Source organism: Acanthopagrus latus, chromosome 5 (genome assembly GCF_904848185.1).
Source record: "Acanthopagrus latus isolate v.2019 chromosome 5, fAcaLat1.1, whole genome shotgun sequence".
NCBI lineage: Eukaryota > Metazoa > Chordata > Actinopteri > Spariformes > Sparidae > Acanthopagrus > Acanthopagrus latus.
In genome coordinates, this window is record NC_051043.1 from 29,799,054 (window position 1) to 29,818,159 (window position 19,106).

Here is a 19,106-nt window from a genome sequence, read left to right on the forward strand (position 1 = left end):
ACGAGCAGCGATCAAAGTGTTTCAGCCTTCCAACGCGGCAGCTTGCAGCTCATCTGTGCGTAGATGCACAGAAGGCGGGATTCCACCGCGTGACGGGATGTTTGACAGTTTTCAATATTTGTTGTTCACTTGCCAAATAAAAGTCAGACACATGAGGGAAGGTAGCCGCTAAGAAAAGATGTCTTTTTGTGACAACACGCCGAGCTGAGTGACTAATTCATGTTTTTAACCATTTGATAAATAATCCACATCACATGCCATTAATCCTCATTTCTCGTGGTCGTCTTTCCCAAAAATTACTGTAGCTGCATGAGTGGATGGCAACAGTCCATGGCACCACAGAAGAAGACTACTTAGCGTTTATCATACCTGATGATTTTGTGAAAAATGGGCTCTGCTTAACTCCATTTAAACTCGGCTGCAGCAGAATGTGGAGAGAAACAGCCTTTTAAGTGGATTGGCTGGAACGGCTCTCACACAACATCATTTTTTAGTGTCACGTATCACTTCTCATTCTGTAAGTGGTGATATAAAAATATCACTGTGATGGATTTTTGTGTGAAATCAAAGCGCACACTGGGGACCTGTTGGAAATGTGACTGTGTTTTGGTTTATTTTGTTATATTTTCTTTTTCTCATTTGAAGTTTTAAGTTCATTTTGGTTTTTTTTCTCTGCAGTCACATAAAAACAGCACAGCAGCAGACTCGGTGTCTCTGATTCGTATTTTAGAAACTAAATCACTCTCGAAATGACTTTGTCATCGCTCCAAAAACAAGATGGCTGCGAGACGTGTACCAGACGTGGTTTACTTCAAAACAGCCAAGTTAGTTACGCTAAGTTACGTGCATGACGTTAGTAAGTTGAAATAACTCACTGCCGGACGTGAACGGCCCCCTGCGACCCTGAAAAGGATGATCGGTTCTCAGATAACGGACGGAAGTAACGATCACATCATCCTCAGTGGACTTTAGGATCTGTGCTCCGTCCTCAGACCCTCATTCAAGTGAAGAAACAGTATTAACAGATAAAAAAGGTGAAATGACGGATGATGGTGGACATGAAGAAGAAGAGACACGTCACCTTCGAGTCCAGCATGATTTATTTTTTTGTGCTTTTGTTTTGCCGTCACTCTGAACCACCACGCCGGGACATCCAGATGACTGACAGCTGTTGTGATGCAGTCGGAGAATCTAAATAGTGAAACACGATCAGTTGCCCTTTTTCCTGCCGTCGTTGTCATCGACAGGCCTGATGAGGGGCGCAGCGAGGAGAAGGTCGAACAGACGCCTGATTGAGATTTATAAAACAAGGATCTGACGTATGCACGGCTCTATAAACCTGACAGAAACAATGACGGTGCATATTTCTGTCGCTGTGCCTCGTGGGTCTGCACACAGTTTTATGCGTTTGGCCCTGAGTCGAGCGTCATGTCGTGCCAGCTCCGGCCCGTGGGCTTCACTCTGGACCGCCCGGCTCTGTACTGACTGTACACTAACCTCTAACAGAGAGACTGTAAAATGTATCTGAAACTGGATTTATATTTGATTCAACCTGTGAATTCCTGCCGAGTGAAAACCTTGCAGGGGGAATCATTAACAGAAGTGCACATTATCAGAACTTAGACCCGTCTGTGGTGTGAAGCACCTCTCCGGCTGCTCGGTGCGTGGGGGGGAAGATCTCCTCCACACAAACACACTCTGGGATATGTGCGATTTCTGGCGTTTGACAGATGTTCCTCTCGGAGGTGTGATGTCTGCTCTGCTGAGGAGGTGGAATACATTGAGCACAGCGAGCAGCAGGGAGAAGCAGTCAGCACAGTCATACTCTGTAATCTAACACGCCGTGTTAAAACAAATACTGCAGTTCTGTTGTTTCACAGTAATTAATCTTAGCATCTCTTCTTTCATCCGATTGATGTCTTCATGATTTTATTACTCTCATTAGGATGTACTAATAGCACATGTCCCCGCCTGCTAATAGCTTAATCTGGCACAAGCGGAAAATATGATGTTCCTCCTCCACGCTCCAACACAGTCAATATTGAATTCCGCTCTGCGTAAGCTGCACTTATTTACAGAACGTATATAACGAAGTGCCGTCGGTGCGTCTGACTGATCAGCTCAGACTCTCGCAGGAGCCCCAGAAGTCCGACGGCTGGTAGCTGTAGGCGGATCTCTGAGAAAACGTTCAGCCAAATGAAAGTCGTCGCTTTGTTGAGCCGCAAACCTCGACTTTAAATTGAGGTCAGTTTTGATTGACAGCATTATTAACTCTGAAATGCACTCGGTATTACACAATAACTCAGTCCTTCACTTAAGCCCAGGATCAAATTAACTTGTCTGTTATAAACAAATCAGGCGGCTCAGTCTGTGTTAGGACAATATTATACCATAAAATGTTACAAGAAGGAGATTTTAGAGGGCCCAGATTCACTCAGAATAATTTGGGTCCAAATGAAAAAGACCGCAGAGATAAATGAGGCTGATTCATCGTCTCCCCATCACGCTCGTCTCCAGCGGTCGTCCCCTCCTGCAGCCACACACAAACCGCGATGAATAATTAAAGTGATATTAAACTTCCCTCTATTGTGTTTCAAGGCCGCTTTGTTCAGCTGGTGGTGAAGCAGCTAAAGCCAATTTTGTGTTAATTAGAAGTGTGTTTTGATCTGATGAGGATCTCACACCCCGTTACTGAAAACACATCCTGTCGACAATCAGCTGGACGCGTTACTGGAAAACAAAGGATCGAGCAACAACGACTCAAATGAGCAGAAGAGTCAATCCGGAGAGGAAAATATTCACTGTGATGTTTTTATTGGTGTATAATCACCTGAAGCTGACGATAAGTGTGTTTTTGTGACCGCTTGCTATCTCTGCGGAGTGAAGAAGTCATCTTAGGAGCATTTTTATTTGTCGATCAGTATAATTAACTCATCCCAGAGGAGCAGCGGGCGGGAGACAATCTCCACATCTTAGCCAGCGTCGTGGTCAAGGACACTGAGCGGAGAGTCAGCGCATGTAAACTCCACACATTACACCGGCAGGGAATCGAACCCACGACCCTCTAACTGTGTGGCTACGAACTAAAGGACCTGTGTTGCACAACTTCACTGTGAGACACAAGAAATCATACAAACTGGACCCTCAAAGGTTCGATTGTAAGATAGACGGGATCTAGTTGGATCCACGTCGTTATTTGGAACGAGAACTATGACCGTCGGTACCTTGTTGAGATATTTCTGGCCCAAAATGTTGAAACAACCATCCAAGATCCTGAGAAAAAGTCAGGCGTCACGTCTCTGTGATGGAGTCACACCGCCAACTTCTTGACTTCGCATCCAAGTTCAGACTTTTCCTGGATTTGTCTGTGAAGACCTGATAATAATCTGATTGAACTTTAACAGCAGATGAAACTTTTAAACAATGCTAGCGGCTAATATTCGAGAGTCGTGAACATGGTGCCAGAAAACCGTGTTGACTGTAAAGTGAATACTGAAGCTACAGGTGTGCTAACGGCGTCACGCTCATCGCTGATGAAGGGACAGAAAATTAGAGAGCGAACGACGCACCAGAGAAAACAGACGAACTCCCTCGCGAGGACGCAACAGATGTTTGATGATCTTCAGGTGAAAGTGAAGAAGCACTCAGCTGTATTTAACAGGCAGCTGATGATGAAACATCGCAGCATTATCTCCAAACGCCTGAAGGCTGAATGAATCATCGGAGACGCTTTCAGACGGATACGAGATTGATTCGGCCACTTCTCTGATCTCGGTGTCTTAATGAGATTGGAGAGCGCCGGATGACAGATGTGAGTCGTGTTGACTCCATGCTAACGGTCATTTGTATAATTCCATGTATTTGTGTTGAGTGTCAGAGTCACAGACCACAGCTATGTTCAAGACGAGGGAGCGACTGAGGTTCAAAGAAACAAACACGGCGTCCTGACTCACTGATGCTGTTGTTTTTTATCGACACTCTCAAGTGTAATACTGTCAATTTTCCATTCTTATCTGAGTAATTAATACAATTGCCTTGAAGGAATTACTCCATCGAGCTGCGGTGAAACTTCTCTGGGCTGATTTTTGCTGTGTGGAGATGAAATATCTCGTCCACGGCAACATTTTCCACTCGGCCCGTATAACTTGAGGGGTGAACATCTACCTTTTGGTGTCGTACGCTCTGAAAGATTGGCTCCCAATTTCTCACTGGCATTCAACAATCCATCATAAAAGAGAAATGCATTATAGAAGAGGCCCGGAAAGCAATTTCTCCTCTGACAGCGGCCTCGGCAGACCACAATGCAATGATATCCTGATACGCTGTGGTTTGAGTGACTCTTTTGACTTGCCAGGCCGTCACCGCTTCATATATGAGCACGTAGATGTGAACGCAACAACAGTTGTTGAAAAAAAAAGAAAGGCATTCAGGAGATCATTGAGTGAAGCTGAAGCAGATGTGGCCAGGCGAGAGAAGCTGGGCACCCAGAATTCGTGCCGCCTCGATGCTAAATCAGCGCTGGCGTGCTGCGAGCCCCACAGATTGATGATAGATAACAGTGTAAGAGTATCCGACGGTGGATTTTTCCATTAAGTCTTCAGTCTGAGTTACAGCCAGGGAACAAAAGGAACAGTTCCAAATGTCGGAGAGTCCAGACGAGAGTTTCCTCTTGAATTTCTGCAAACTTCCCCCCGTCCCAAAAAAAAAAAAAAATCAGATTCCCAAATTGAGCGTCCTATTATTACAGCAGTATCTATCAATCAGTAATCACTTGGCCTGGATTCCCTCAGTTTAAGCGTCTGCTCACTCAATCAGTGACACTCGGCAGCCGTAATGGGATTTGACGGCTTATCTGGCGCTTTATGAAAAGTCGTGTGCCGCAGACAGAACGAGTGATGTAACGTGAACCCTGTCAGACACAACACATCGGGCTGTTTTATGGTCACGGCAGCCTCGTTGTTTTGTTCTCCTCAGTTTGAAGCAGTTGCTGCCTATTTATCCCTTCATTTTTTTATTATGATTCATTTAATTAGGGTTATTAAGCTAATCAGACGGCGATGCTGAAGTTGTGCCGACTGTGTCACTTTCGCTTCGCTGTTGGAAGTTGAAAGTGAGACTGAAGTGTCGACTTGGCACATCACCACGTGTCCTACTAAGTCGGAAGGACTGCAGTTTGTTTCTGCGTCCTCCTCTGCATAACGACAGGACGTTCTCTTTTATCTTTCATCCCTCTCTCTCCGCTGGGACGGAGTTTGATGTACTGGTGAAGTCTTACCTCAAGAATAGTATTGTGATTTCCCCAGAAACTAAAAACCCCTTCATCATGTGGCTGCAGCGTCTCCGTCTGTCTGATGGGACAAAGTGGTGAGTCAGTCCGCACAAACTGAGAGTGATGCAGCATCTCTGCCAGCTTCTGCTTCTTCTGGCTTATTATATAATGCTGTCAGGCAGCTGGATGTGTGGGGAGGAGATGTCCCCAGAATAAGCTTAACCTGGCACATTTCTGTTTCTTACTATCTGGCAGAGTTCTTACTTTTTTTTTTTTTTTTAATAGTAGCCTGTTTATATTCACTGCTGACACAGAACCAGAAATCCGACCCAACAGGAGGGAAGCTGAACAAGAGTCAGACTTTATTCAGACTGCAGGCAAACCGTCTGCAAAAAGTCATCCGATCTGGTTTGTGCGTCTGTACATCACCAACCTGTCTGCACCGGTTGCTGTGGCGACGATGTAGGCCTCGGTTGTCATCGGCAACACAGATGCTACTCAAGTACGAGTAAAAGTACTCTGGCTGGAAATGTACTCAGTTGAAAGTCAGATGATGAGGTCTAACACAGATTTCAGCTCAGGCTGTTAGAAATGCTAATGGAGCTAATTAATCCAAACTGTAAGTACAGCTGAGACTAATGTAAAAGAGCAGGTCACCCAAAAATATTAATTTAGTCCTCCTCTCCTCCTCCTGAGGATATAAAGTCCTCCTCTCCTCCTCCTGAGGATATAAAGTCCTCCTCTGCTCCTCCTGAGGATATAAAGTCCTCCTCTGCTCCTCCTGAGGATATAAAGTCCTCCTCTCCTCCTCCTGATGATATAAAGTCCTCCTCTCCTCCTGATGATGATATAAAGTCCTCCTCTCCTCCTCCTGATGATATAAAGTCCTCCTCTCCTCCTCCTGAGGATATAAAGTCCTCCTCTCCTCCTCCTGAGGATATAAAGTCCTCCTCTGCTCCTCCTGAGGATATAAAGTCCTCCTCTCCTCCTCCTGAGGATATAAAGTTCTCCTCTCCTCCTCCTGATGATATAAAGTCCTCCTCTCCTCCTCCTGATGATATAAAAACATATAACAAATTTAAAAACATGACTTTTCTAAGGCAGGTTCTGCACATGTAAGAGCATCATTCCTCATGTTTTTCTTGGTCAGTACTTTGTTTAGCTTTTGTGTTTCAGCTTTGTATTTTTATCTGTATTTTTTTCAGATCTTTTGTTATTTAAAACTCACTTCTAGTTCTTTACACAGCGTTGTGTGTTTGGGTCAAATATCCAACCATCAGGATGAAGTTTCACTCTGGGGACGTGAATGTTTCCACCACACGTCATGTCGATGCATCAGACAGTTGACGAGATGTGTCACTCAAAGTGTAAAAACTGCCGACCTCTGGATTCATCTGCTGGGGACCTGAACGCCTACAGAACAACACATTTAGTCCAGTATTGAATCTTTGCTGGCGTGTATAATTTGTTGTGACATGCGTTGTGCACAGGTGGAGGGAAGAGGAGGGATTCATCTCTGCGTTCTCCCTCCGGGTGCCAATCTAACCTTTTCAAATCAAACAAATGGGTCAGCCCTTTTGTTCTGGCAGAATATTTTTACTTGGCCTGTCAGAGAGGCGTGTAATACACTCTGATCAGCGAGGTGTTTCATCTGAAAAGCTTTCAGCTGTGAGTGAGTAGACATCCGGCAGATATTAACCAAAAAAAAAAACTTTCACAGATGACAGATCCAGGCAGAATGACAGCACATGTGGTCACTCACAGAAGAAGAAAAGACAACCACGCGGTACAGTATGTGGGCTGGAGCATCCTGTTGGATCAAACAGAACCCCGGATGATTTAAGGCTTTCTTTCCCCTTCACTTCTTCGTTCCCCACCTACCATCCTCCATGTTTTGTTTTTTTTTTTACCCCAAACGTCCTCTTTGTTTCCTCCGTCAGTGGGAAACAAATAATCAGGCAGAAAAAGTAGGCGACCTGCAGCGAGGAGAGAAACACACAGAGCGCCGCCACCTGCAGAATCTCAGATTGAAGCTTTTCTTGAGAGCTCTCCAGCACTTTTGGACCTGTTCTGGTCAGGAAGAACAAATCTGTGGGATTTTAAGTGCAAGAAATCATAACGGGGAGCTGGAAGGAGCAGACGGATCGGCCGCTCTCTCCTGCCTTTACACTCGCTAATCAAATTAACTCCAGAGTGACATATTGAGATGAAACGTCCATTTTGGTTTTTTAATGTTGGTCGATGGCCAAGATTAAATTGAGGATCTGTAGAGCCGGGTGTGGAGGGAGCTTGTTATGGAGGTGAAATGATCGTTGAGGCAGGTCATCCATCTTCTCCCTCCCATCAGAATGATCCAGTGCACAGAAACAAATCAGCCTGAAGTGATCACCGACATCCATTCTGAGGATCTCACGCTGGTGACGTCTCGCTCGGTAGAAGCATCGGAGACTTAAACACCAAACTGGTTTCAGTGTGGTTTTGTTCAGGCGGCTGTGGATGAAACAACCAGGTGGAGGCAGGAGTGACATGTGAGTTGGAAGGTGCCATACGGAGGAAACTGGACTTGCTTAAGTCTCCTGAAGATCTTCTACGATCTTAGTTGAAGGATCATGAAGGTGATTAAAGACGTTATCTTGCACAGAAACATATTCTTGTTTTTGTCTGCACAGACTCTGAGTTTCTCTTCTTCCAATCACTACGGTCTGTTATGTTTTTATGGAACAGTGTTTTTTAGTTGTCAGTCTGTTTGTAGAGTGTTTTGTTCTCTGTGTACAAGATGTCAAACCCTTTTTACAAAACAACATCTCTTCACAAAGAGAAGACTTTCAACAACCTGAGAGCAGGACAGACTTGTTCTCTTTTCTTTTTGTTGTCATATTGGTATAAAAATGGTCAATTTGGAGTCTAATAATACTGATGAAGCTCATAATCAAAACATAAATATAGGTCTTGTAGGTTCCCTGTGGTTCTGTTCAGCTTCATGTTTAAAGTTCTGGGTTCGACTGTCTCGTCCTCCTCTTTGATCGCAGCTTCCAAAACGACCCGTTAAGCTGTTTCCTGTTTGCATGATGTCACCTGTCAGCAGCTGATGAATGGACGCGTTGTGACCAAGCAGACAATAACGTTTTATCCTCCGGTCTCTGATCTGTCGGGTCGACACTCATTGTTGTGTAGAAAATGGAGGAGCCTCTCCAACCAGCAGGCGGCTGCGACTGAACAAACCCTCCAGCGTGTTTATGGCAACGTATTCTTTACAGTCCATCAGTCGCAGCTGCTGGCAGACGTGGCTGTGATCCAGCTCCCTGAGCGAGGTCAGGACCCGGGGGGAGATAACTGCAGCGTTAATGTTGGGAAAAGCCTCATTTGGTGACAATTATCTACTTTCTCGTGGACATGAAGGCCAGCGACAACATCTGTGTTTACATGGAAAGCTTACATTACACTAATAATCAGAATATTACGAATAAAAGTGCCTCGTGTAACCACGTCGGTCTGAAGAGAGCGATCCAGTCTGATGGAGACGGATGGTGTTAACCTTTGATAATCCATACAGCAGGAAAATATGTTATTCTGATTGTTTCTCGGAGGTTGGATTAAACATGTTCTCTCGTGTGGGCGTAACATCAGGTGGCGTCGCTGGTCTGCGGCTGATTAAACTTTTTTTTTGTTGGAGATTTTAAAAGATTGAACAGCTAAAGGTCAAAGTGGCTCAGTCCAGATTGTGAGAGGCTAACGGTCTTCTTCGGTTTAGATTAGATGTTTCACAGCAGGAGGAAACATCCTGATTAAATGCTTTTCGGGGGATGTAACGAGACACATTTAATGGATCCATTTATTTAGAGTCCATGTGAACAATAAACCTGCGCACCAACGTCCTGAGCCGCGGCGCAGGTCGTAGCATCGCGCAGGAAAAGAGGTGTTGTGTTTCAGTTACAGCCGACGGCGCCGGAGCTGAGCCATTCGACCTGGGAGAGACTGCAGATTGAACTCCACACTCTGTTTTTTGTTCGGTGTAAAAGGGGATCTCGTTGAGAGCGAACGCAGTCATGATGTAACAATACAGCAAGCGAGGATTCACACGGAGAAGAGAAAATATTCCGACTACACTCCGGTCCAGGTTGGATCCTTCAGTGCATTTCTTGGACGACCCTAAATATCAGTTACTCTACAGGTACACCCAAGTTGTCTCGGGTTCATGAAGCCGAGTACCAGCAGAACAATGCGACTCCACAGCACTGACTCACACACTCACAGGTATTAATACACACCGTGTTAGTCTGGACGCTGGAAATGAGGCCGACTGATAAAGAGACGACGTTTCAACGTCTGTAAGCATCACGACACAACATGGTTTTGAAGGAGACTTGGTGACGATTCCCAGCTGTGATTGTGGCGACAAAAAGTGGATTATTTTTGAGTTCGAACATTTCCTGCCTTGTTTGTGCCGGAAAAAAAAAACAAAAAAACAGGTTTTTGTGATGAGCAGCCGGGACACCTGCTGCGTCTGTGGCGACATAATCTGGGGATTTTGATGGGAAGCCGGGACGTCTTCCGATGAGTTTGCGGTGAAAAAAACAGGGACGTTAACAAGTTTCCTCTCCCTGACCTCAGTGGTTTTTAGTGCCTAAACCCTCGCTGTTACATACTCGAAAGAAAATGGGAAATTGAAGCGAAAGAAACGTAAAGTTAAATGATGAAGATGTGAAAACATTCAACATATCTGACGTTTGCAGAAAAGCACAAGTTTGCTTATGTTTGGAGCAGAAGATATATCTGTATTCCCTCCAGACTGAAGGTTAGTCCACGTTTTTCAGCATTAAGAATAAGAAACATCATGTCAGTCTCCCACATGGACTGCATGTGATATTTTCTGTTTGATTTGCTGTAACTGTGGCGTGACGTGGATCTGGAGTGGAGGGATACTCCATGTTCTGCAGAGCACCACAGATAAATCAGTGGGTGAGATTATCCCCGGAGCCTGGCAGGAGAGGCATTTCATCAATTGGAGATCAGGACTTGGTATTGATCTGGCGGCGCGTGCCGTGCGTGTTTGACATTACTGAAACCTCCCTGTTTTTCGGTGACTCCGGGCTCTCAGTCAATCCCCATTTCCATGGAGCACAGAGGTGTGAGCTCTCTGCGGCGGCTGCACTGAGAGGTCGTGTTATTCTGCTGCTCCTGAGCTGGTGTTTTCTTCTTCTTCTTCTTCTTCCACCCACCTGTCAACTGTTTGTTTTTGCTGTGTTAGTTTAACCGTGTTGCAGAGACGCCGTCCTCAAAATGCACTGGATTTCTTTTTTTACCAACCTGGTGTTTGTCTTGGAAAAGCAAATGTTTCCTTTTCCATTAAAGCAGCTTAATTCAGGCTGTAATATCTTCCTAAAATATTAGAGAAGCAGCTATTTTCCCCTGCAGAGCTTTTTATTGCCCACAGTGCATTTTTTTTTTTTTAGTGGTAATGGTTTTTTTTCCAACCACAGTGACACAGCAGCACAGTGAGTAAAATATCTCTGTGTTTTTCGGTGCCACAGCACACATGAAGCAGACGATAACGGGGCTTCAGTGAGCAGAAAACAAGGCGGCTGATATGAATCGTCATCATGAGCTGCAGCGTTTACTTCAATCTGCGATACGTCAAGCCACAAGTCATCAAGACGCACGTTAACACCACACTCTGCTGAAGTCACGCATGGCTTCACACACACACACATACACACACACACTGACGCAAACATCCATCACCACAGCGCCGTGTGAAGTGAACATGTGTGGCGGTTACGTCTGACGGCAAAGTGAGGGCGGCGAGTTCTTTCTCTCATCGTGGAAATGATGGATAAATCCTTCGTCGCCTGGTGTTTGTCAGCAGTTTGAGAGGCAGGCGGGCAGCAGGCGGTGGCTTTTTTCCAATTTGGTGACAATTGCCGCAACAGATACTGGAAAACCCATGACGAGGGCCCTAAAGCAGCCCCTAAAGCTGTGTGTGTGTGTGTGTGTGTGTGTGTGTGTGTGGGGGGAAAGAGGCGAGCTGACACCCCGTCATGTTCCTGTTAATGTACTTGAAAGATGCTGAATGGAGAGATTTTACAGCCTCATGAATTTCTCTGGTGGTTAGCTGTGTGTTTTTGTATTACTACTGGTTGCAGTGAGATTACACTCAGCGCAGCCAGAGGCCGCTTCATGCTGGAATACGTTTAGCGATAACAACTCTTAATTTTGCATAATCCACTGGATTTAAAGGGGCAGGTTGTAGGAGATGGACAGAATTTTTATGTAAAACGTTAGAATAAATGAACATTATGAGCAGAGTGTGAGGAAACACCAGTGTGCATGTGCTGTGCTGCAGAGTTAGCATGCTAACAAGCTAGCACCACTCTGTAGCTCCTGAGGTAGCTTCAGGGATTAAAGTGAGTGTTTGTTTGAAGTTCCTCTGAGGCCTCTAGCATTACTTTCACATGTTCAGGTATTTCCCTCCACACCTGCCCTGCATCACCTTTATAAGCCCCGCCCTCGTCCCAGTGTTTTTCCTTTGATTCCCCTCACCTGTGTTTCTCCTCCTCTCTCCACCTGCACCTCGTCCTCTCGTTAGTTTAGTTTGTATTGAAGTCCAGTCTTTAGTTCACTCATCTGTTGTGTTTCTACCTGTTCCTGCATTTGGCTCCACCTTCTTCTACTCTAGTTTTCGAGTTTACTAGTTTTACATACTAGTTTTGATGCATTGGGAGTGAGAGCGGGCTGCAGAGTCATAGTTCTGGTCAGATTAGCTGTGAATCACCTCTGTACTGTCTTCTCATGGGCTGTGCTCAGTCCCAGTCGTCAGCTAGTAGCTCCGCGGCTAACTGAGCTGAGCTAGTCACAACCGCCAAAGGTAACGACAGCAAAGAGCAGGTGACCAGCAGTTTTAGAGCTGCCTTTTTACACACTACACATTTAATTATGTCCTAAACTCATGACTAACTATAAGGACAAGAAAAACTTGAAATCAGGGAAAAGTAAATCTTCCTGGCATCTCAAAATTACCTCCATTAATCATGGCTTACGTGGAGGTTGAAAACCACAGGCTGTGTTTACAGGAATCAGCGGTGCGGGTTATCGAGCTCTGAGAAAGCCTCCGCCGGCCCTCGCTTCACGGCGCAGCAGCCACAGGACACTGGGCTCCGTTCAGACCAGTGAACTTCTCACCCTGTTATGCAAAGCGAGCCGAGCCGCTGTGTGAAGGAATCTCATTTGGCTGCTGGAGTCGGTAATAACGACGTCTCAGGCTCATAGCTGAGGGCTGGAACAGCGATCAGCCAGTGAATCTGGAGCTTTGCTCCTCAGCCCGGCTATTTCTTTAAGTATTAACCAAGTCATTCTAGTTGCCTTAACAACCGCGTACCTCTCGCTTCTCTGCAACAGAGCCTGCTTTTATTACAAGAGGAGAGAAATGTAAAAGATATCTGTGGATTGTGAAACCTTTTTATTGTTGAGCCACTCTCACTTTGGTGTCGATATGCGATTCAGTTTCTGTGGAGATTCAAGAGAATCAGCAACAAAAAGGGATTTGAGCAGGGACGGGATGAATGTTTGTACTCTAACAGTGGACTAAACTGTGGCCTTTACTTACAGTTACCAGTTACCATACAGTTCGTCATGTCTGAACATAACAGTGAAAAAGAGAGAAAATCTGATGCGAGTCCAGCAGCTGCAGAGCTCAGACGAGCGCTGTCACAGTTTTATTGATGTTACGTTTTGTCACGTTCGCCGACTTCTTTCTGCACCCTGACGTGTCGTCAATCAATCAATCTTTATTATACATCACCTGTCAAACAAATCAAGATGCAATTCAAAGAGATGAAACAGAAAACAACAATAGATTGAGGGACACAAACAGCACACCACCCGAAATAAAATGAGTATTTAGAATAATAAAAGATGAAGAATTAAAGACAGGCAGTAAAAATATAGAATATTACGCCCAAAAAATGGATTTAAAAATGTTAAAACAATTAAATATGTGATAACACTAAAATATACTAAGTTGCAGACAACTTACTGATCATTTACTGACACAAGAGGTCGTGTAAGGAACTGGTGTCATGATGATGTAATCAGGTATCGTGTAGGACTGATGCACACCTGTCAGCTCACTTCTCATCGGCTGTAATAGAAACCCTAAACACTAACACCAATTCTGATCCCAGTCAGTCGTGAATCATCGGCACATCAGGCGAACGCTTACAAAACGGATATTCTGCAGCAAGATGTAACACGGAGCGTTGAGGAACTGTGAGCAGAGCAGAGATCAAATTACTCAGCTGTTATTTTAATCTTTGTTTTAACGTCTGAGGATCACAGTGTGATATACTTTTAATTGAAGGCTCAGGCGTATGAAACACAAACAGATCTGTAGCTAACGAACGTCACTTCTTCTCTGCCTTTTTGTTTCTGTCCACGGAACAACGAGCACATCGCCTGATTCAAGAATGTAGATTAAAGCGACTTCATCATCGGGCTCGTTCCAGTCACACAGAGACCGAACACAGAACTTTTAGGCTCGGCTGTGTTAAACCTAAAGTAGCTGGCACCAACTAACCAATGAGGAGACTGTGCTTCCGTTTAGTGCCGGCAGGTGAACATGGCTGCTGGAGGTTCTGGTGATGTCAGCGGGATGTTTCTAACCTCCGGAGCGCTCGTTAGCCAGCAGGAACAACCCAAGGGTTGCAAACATGTCGTGATTGTCTGCTGGACACGAGATCGAGACGTCGAGACGTGTGAGTGACACGTGTTACAGAAGTTCCTCAGGGACACTTTACAGTTTAGGTTGCTGCTTCCTGAGAGTTTGCAGCTCTCTGGTATTTCTCTGTGATTGATTGTTCTGTGGCGGCCCTGTTTAATGTGTCACAGGACCTGAACGCACCACACGCCGAGGAAGCTGCTGTTTGAAAACTGATGCAAGTGACTAAACTCAACAAAAACAGGGAGGGGCGAATCCACCAGAGAACAAAGACAAGAACGAAATCCAAAAAGAAGTTCAAACCGGAAGCTCTGGGAATCGAGCAAGAGGTGCAGGAGGCAGGTGGAAGTGATCAGGACGCATGTTTCACAGAGTATTTTAATCTCAGTGTATTTAAACAGAGTTGTGTTGAAACAGCAGGGTGGTTATGGCACATCTGACAGATGACTTTTACATTCTGCACCCACGCAAGGAAAAAAAAAAGAGATTTCACCTCCACTGGACTCATCCCTGTGTTCATCCGCCTGTTTGTGGACGGGGTTTGTGTGGGTATTACTGCACCTCCACCTGTGTTTGACTCACTGTCTGATCAGCGCAGATAAGAACATTAACAGGAGAGCAAACAGCGGAGCTTCATCCGCCGCGCTGGCTCTCCACTTTGTTCTCCCTCGGCCGTCCACATGCAGCTGTTAGTGTTCATCGTTATATAAACAGACGTCACGCTGAATATTAACAAACGGCGTTCTTGTTTTTCAGCGATGCACGACAACATGAATGATTCTCATAGACGCACAAAAACACCCACACAGTCACCGACATCGAGCCAGGCGACTCGAAATCACCCGTACTGTAGGTGTGTGTGTGTGTGTGTGTGTGTGTGTGTGTGTGTGTGTGTGTGTGCAGTAAACCCTGAGGCCCGTCCACTGGGACCGGCTCCAGCCATTGGACATGGATGAGACTTAGACCGCGGTACAATGAAAACAGATGTTTACTGTTATTGTGGAACGGTTCTACTGTCCAAGTGCATTTGCATGTTGAGAAGTGAAGCACAGAAATAAGTGGGAGCAGCGCCGGCTGCTGAATTTAACGAGATGAATGCATCTGAATACGTTCCTGAATGGCTTCATAAGGATTCAGGTGATTTTGTGAGCGTCATTAGAAATGAAAGCTCAGTTTGTCCTCCGCCTAACGAGGCTGTAACGACAGCCGTCCTCCTCTGACGGTGTCGTTCACCTCCTGTCGTCCACGCTGACTCACAGCTCCGTCATGCAAGTGAGAAACGCTCAGTGTTTCTTTATAAAGGAAACACGGACGTCTTGGACTCATCGAACACTGTTGACTGTTGTGTGGTGAATCCTTCCTGTGCCGTGCAGACGGAACCCAAAGAGAAGCCAGCAGAGAAGAGGCCGCCTGCACCTTCTCCAGGTGACGGTGCTTCACATCATGAAGGCGACTTTTACTGAAATAATAAAATAAATAAAACACAAGGTTGTGTTCGCTGTTCCCATTTATTTTGCAACACTGGGTGGATATTTGGATTGTTAATAAGTCGGGGATAATAACCTGTTTGTATGTTAGTTTATAAATAAAATTGAGAATTTGTTGAAATAATTGGAGTTGAAAGAAGAGAAGTGAGAAAAGAAGACGGGATGTTTGGTTCAGTTAGCTGACAATCGCTGCAACAAAACACTTGTTCTTCTTTCATTTTGGTGGATGTTGTCAATCGTCCAGGTCGAGGTAAACTCTACCCAGAATGCATCTGTTTGTGTCACATGCGTGCTGAACAGTGAAGTTTACAAAGAAGTGAGAAGTCTTACAGGTGTACGATTCCTGTAGATCCAACAGATGAAGCTCAGGACGCCTTCACAATGCAACTGCAATTCAATTTTGGAGCGATGTTGAACGGAAATTCCTGCCATTCTGCTCGCGTCCTTCGGTTGAGACATTTGAGTGGAAACCAAATATTTCGACCTCGTTGTGGTTCTGAAGGTTTTAAGTCATTCGATCACCGCAGAAAAAAATAGTTTCTCTTTCAGAGACGATGAATGTTGGTACAAAATGTCACAGCGTTCCGTCTCACAGCGGACCAGCCCGCCCACTCTGCCGTCCTTGGCCCCTCGTTTGTATTAAGGCAAAAATCAAATCATCTCCACTTCTTCTGTGTTTCTATAACAACATGTTCCAGCTCGTGTCTGCGCTGCTTCTGGGAAAAAAAAAAAGTCCCGTTGAGAACAAAACGTTTCATCATCGACAAAAACAATTAGCCGAGTCTCTGCACAGCTCGCAGGAAGAAATCCTGTAGTGACTCCACTGAGGAAGTGTTTCTTCACGGACACCAGAGTCTGATCCCGTCACCGCAGAGAAGATTCACATCTTTTGTACTTTTCACCTTTGCTGATTACACTGTAGCTCGGAGAGCTGCCAGGACCACATGGCTAATTAGTCCTCCTGAGGTGATTCACATCAAGGACGGACACATGCCAAATGAGTAAACCTGTGACGAGTCGGGATCGAGCCTTGAAGCTTTCAGAATTGTTTTCAGAGTAGAAAATGTCAGATTCTCTGTCAGAGGAATGTTTGAGTCCTTGATGACGGACAGGACTGTCTTCATTATGAGCCACACTGTGGGAGTAATTGCACGAAGAGAATCATTCTGAGAATCCTTGAGGAGAATCTGAAGGTTTAAATGATCCGACCCTCAAACAAGAATCTCTGCTTATATAAAATTGTAAATGTTCTTTTTTTTTTTTAATGTGAAAGCATCATTTTCATCGCTTGAGTGAGTCGTCCTGCTTCCACAGTCTGGTGTTCGTTCAGGTACTCTTCTGATCCCTTCAGCTCTTTCTGCTCCTTCGCAGTGCGTTTTTACGCTTTCTGTTCATAAACTTTATTATTGCGGCTGGTTTGTGCCGCTTGCTTCTCTCCGAGGGGGAGAGTGACACGCCTCGCTGTTGTTGTTGTGCACTTCAATCCTTTCAGACTGAAGAAAGGCACCTGTTGCTCCGCGGCGTTGGCGTCCAGCTCGATGCGTTCCCCCGCCATCCGCCGTGTTCACCCGCCTGCTCACAGGGATGTTTTTCATCGTCGTGTGCTGCTCAGAAATCAGCCAGACCGGCTCTCCAGAAAGTGGATTCTCTTCTCCTCCTCTGTGTTTTCTAACCTCGAGACTTAGACCTCTTGCACCAAGTCCCTCGTACCCCTCAGGCAGCTGCTGATACAGTTCATGTTTTTCTAACTTTCACTGCAAACATTCGACCGACCTCAGCTCATATACGATGTCTATTATACACATTTTTTGTCCTAAACGTGTTGTAAATCAGCGTTGGTCTTCTTCATGACGGTTCACAGCTCTGTTAGTTAGCGAGCTTTGTCAGTCGGCGTTGTTTCTCAGTACGTCTTCCAGATGTTAGCAACAAAAATCCAGGCAGAGTTAAAGCTGGAGATCTCCATCTTGAAGCTCTGTGATCCAAATCAGTGCCGAGTCGCAAAGAAAAAAAAAAAAGCGAACACAGATTCGAGAGCAGACGCGTGTGTGTGAACAGGAAACAGTTACTGAAGGTTCGGTTTGTTGCACACCAGATTGATGTAATCTTGTTCTGTGTGTCTGGACAGAAATATGCAGCCCGGCTCCTCGGCTCACTACACACATTATTCCACAACATCAAACTTTTTTTTGAACTAATTTCTGACGTGGAATCACATCAGTGCGACTCTACAGGTACGCTGTTATTTTCAGACTCACACTGGGGAGATACGACATGTATTAAAGTGCTGCCACAAAAAAAAAAAACAAAAAACCCTTGTGCACACGGGGGAAATTATTGAATCCTGTCAGCTTTGAATAGTTGATGGATGCTTGATGGTATTCTGCTTCTCATCACTGAGTCACTGCGTCCTGTGATGTAAAGGATTTCTTCTTCCATACATGTGCTCATCGCTTCTATTAGGTATATTCCCCCCGAAAACACTGATCAGCAACAGAACACGGCTGCTTTATCTCATCATCTGAAGGGTTTATATTTCTACATATTCCTCTATTAATTGCTCTGGCAGGCTGAAGAATCACTCTCATCTACATCTAAATGTGAGCAGAGGCTCACTGTGGTGAACTTTGTTGTTATCAGGAATCCTCTGGAAACTGTAACGTGTCTCCTTCAGCTGTCATTGTATCGCTGCTATATTTAGTAACTCCAGCAGCGGCTGTGAACGCAGCCCATCACAGGTTACACCTCCATGTGAACGGCTTCATTAGTTCAACACAACGCTCGGCTTTGTCCCTTCTCCTCCCCGAGTCTCCAAATGTTTTATTTCAGATGAGAAAATGTAGTGAAGCTTCATTAACTCTTTCACTGATGAATCCACCTCTGATCATCTCGTGTGGCTTTAAGACAAGAATATGCAAACAGTCGTACAGTTAAACGTGCCGCTCCAGCAGAACGTGTCCCGGACGTCTCCTGCAGTCATTCAGACTATTGAATTTTCAATCTGTTCTTAATGTGCGTCGAGTGTTTCTACATCTGCTTTCCTCGGTCCGAAATCCCCATCCGGTTGTAATTTGATTGTTCAAGATGCATGACAACACAAATGGAGTCAACATTGAACTGGGTAGACGGCAGAACCAGTTCACTTCCCAGTCAATACTGTGTGGAGTGAGACTCCGGCAGAATAATTAAGACTTGCACACTCTGAAAGGTCGAGGGTCGTCACGATCAATGAGTTTCTGTCCTTGTGAGCTGTTATGCTGTTATGTCTTGAGAACAGTGTGTCGGTCAGGGACAAAGATGATCAACGTTTGCAGAAAGAAATAACTACAAATAGTAAATTGTTTGCTGAGAGATTCATCTTGATTCATCCAGTCCAAGTATCTCCATGATGATCGATCTCTGCTCTCCGTCTCACCCTCACACTTTGAGATTGTCTTGTAATTAACCTCGGACGATGGCACATGTCCACGATGTCTGTGTAGGCAGCCTTGCAATGCATTCTGGTAGCTGTGCATTGTGTTGCGGGAGGCGTGGCGTTGCGTTACCCGCTTTTGATTTGCATAACATTATATTCTGGCTACTTGATGCAAATCAGAGGCTTCAGACACGACGAGCCGCTTCTGGAAACTCCTGAAAAACA

At 45.2% G+C, this 19,106-nt stretch overlaps 1 protein-coding gene across 1 annotated transcript in view; it reads left to right on the top strand.

Moving 5' to 3' along the window:
* LOC119018864 (leucine-rich repeat transmembrane neuronal protein 4) overlaps nucleotides 1-19,106 on the top strand; it is a 54,261-nt gene that overhangs the window by 9,434 nt on the left and 25,721 nt on the right. The window lies entirely within an intron of this gene.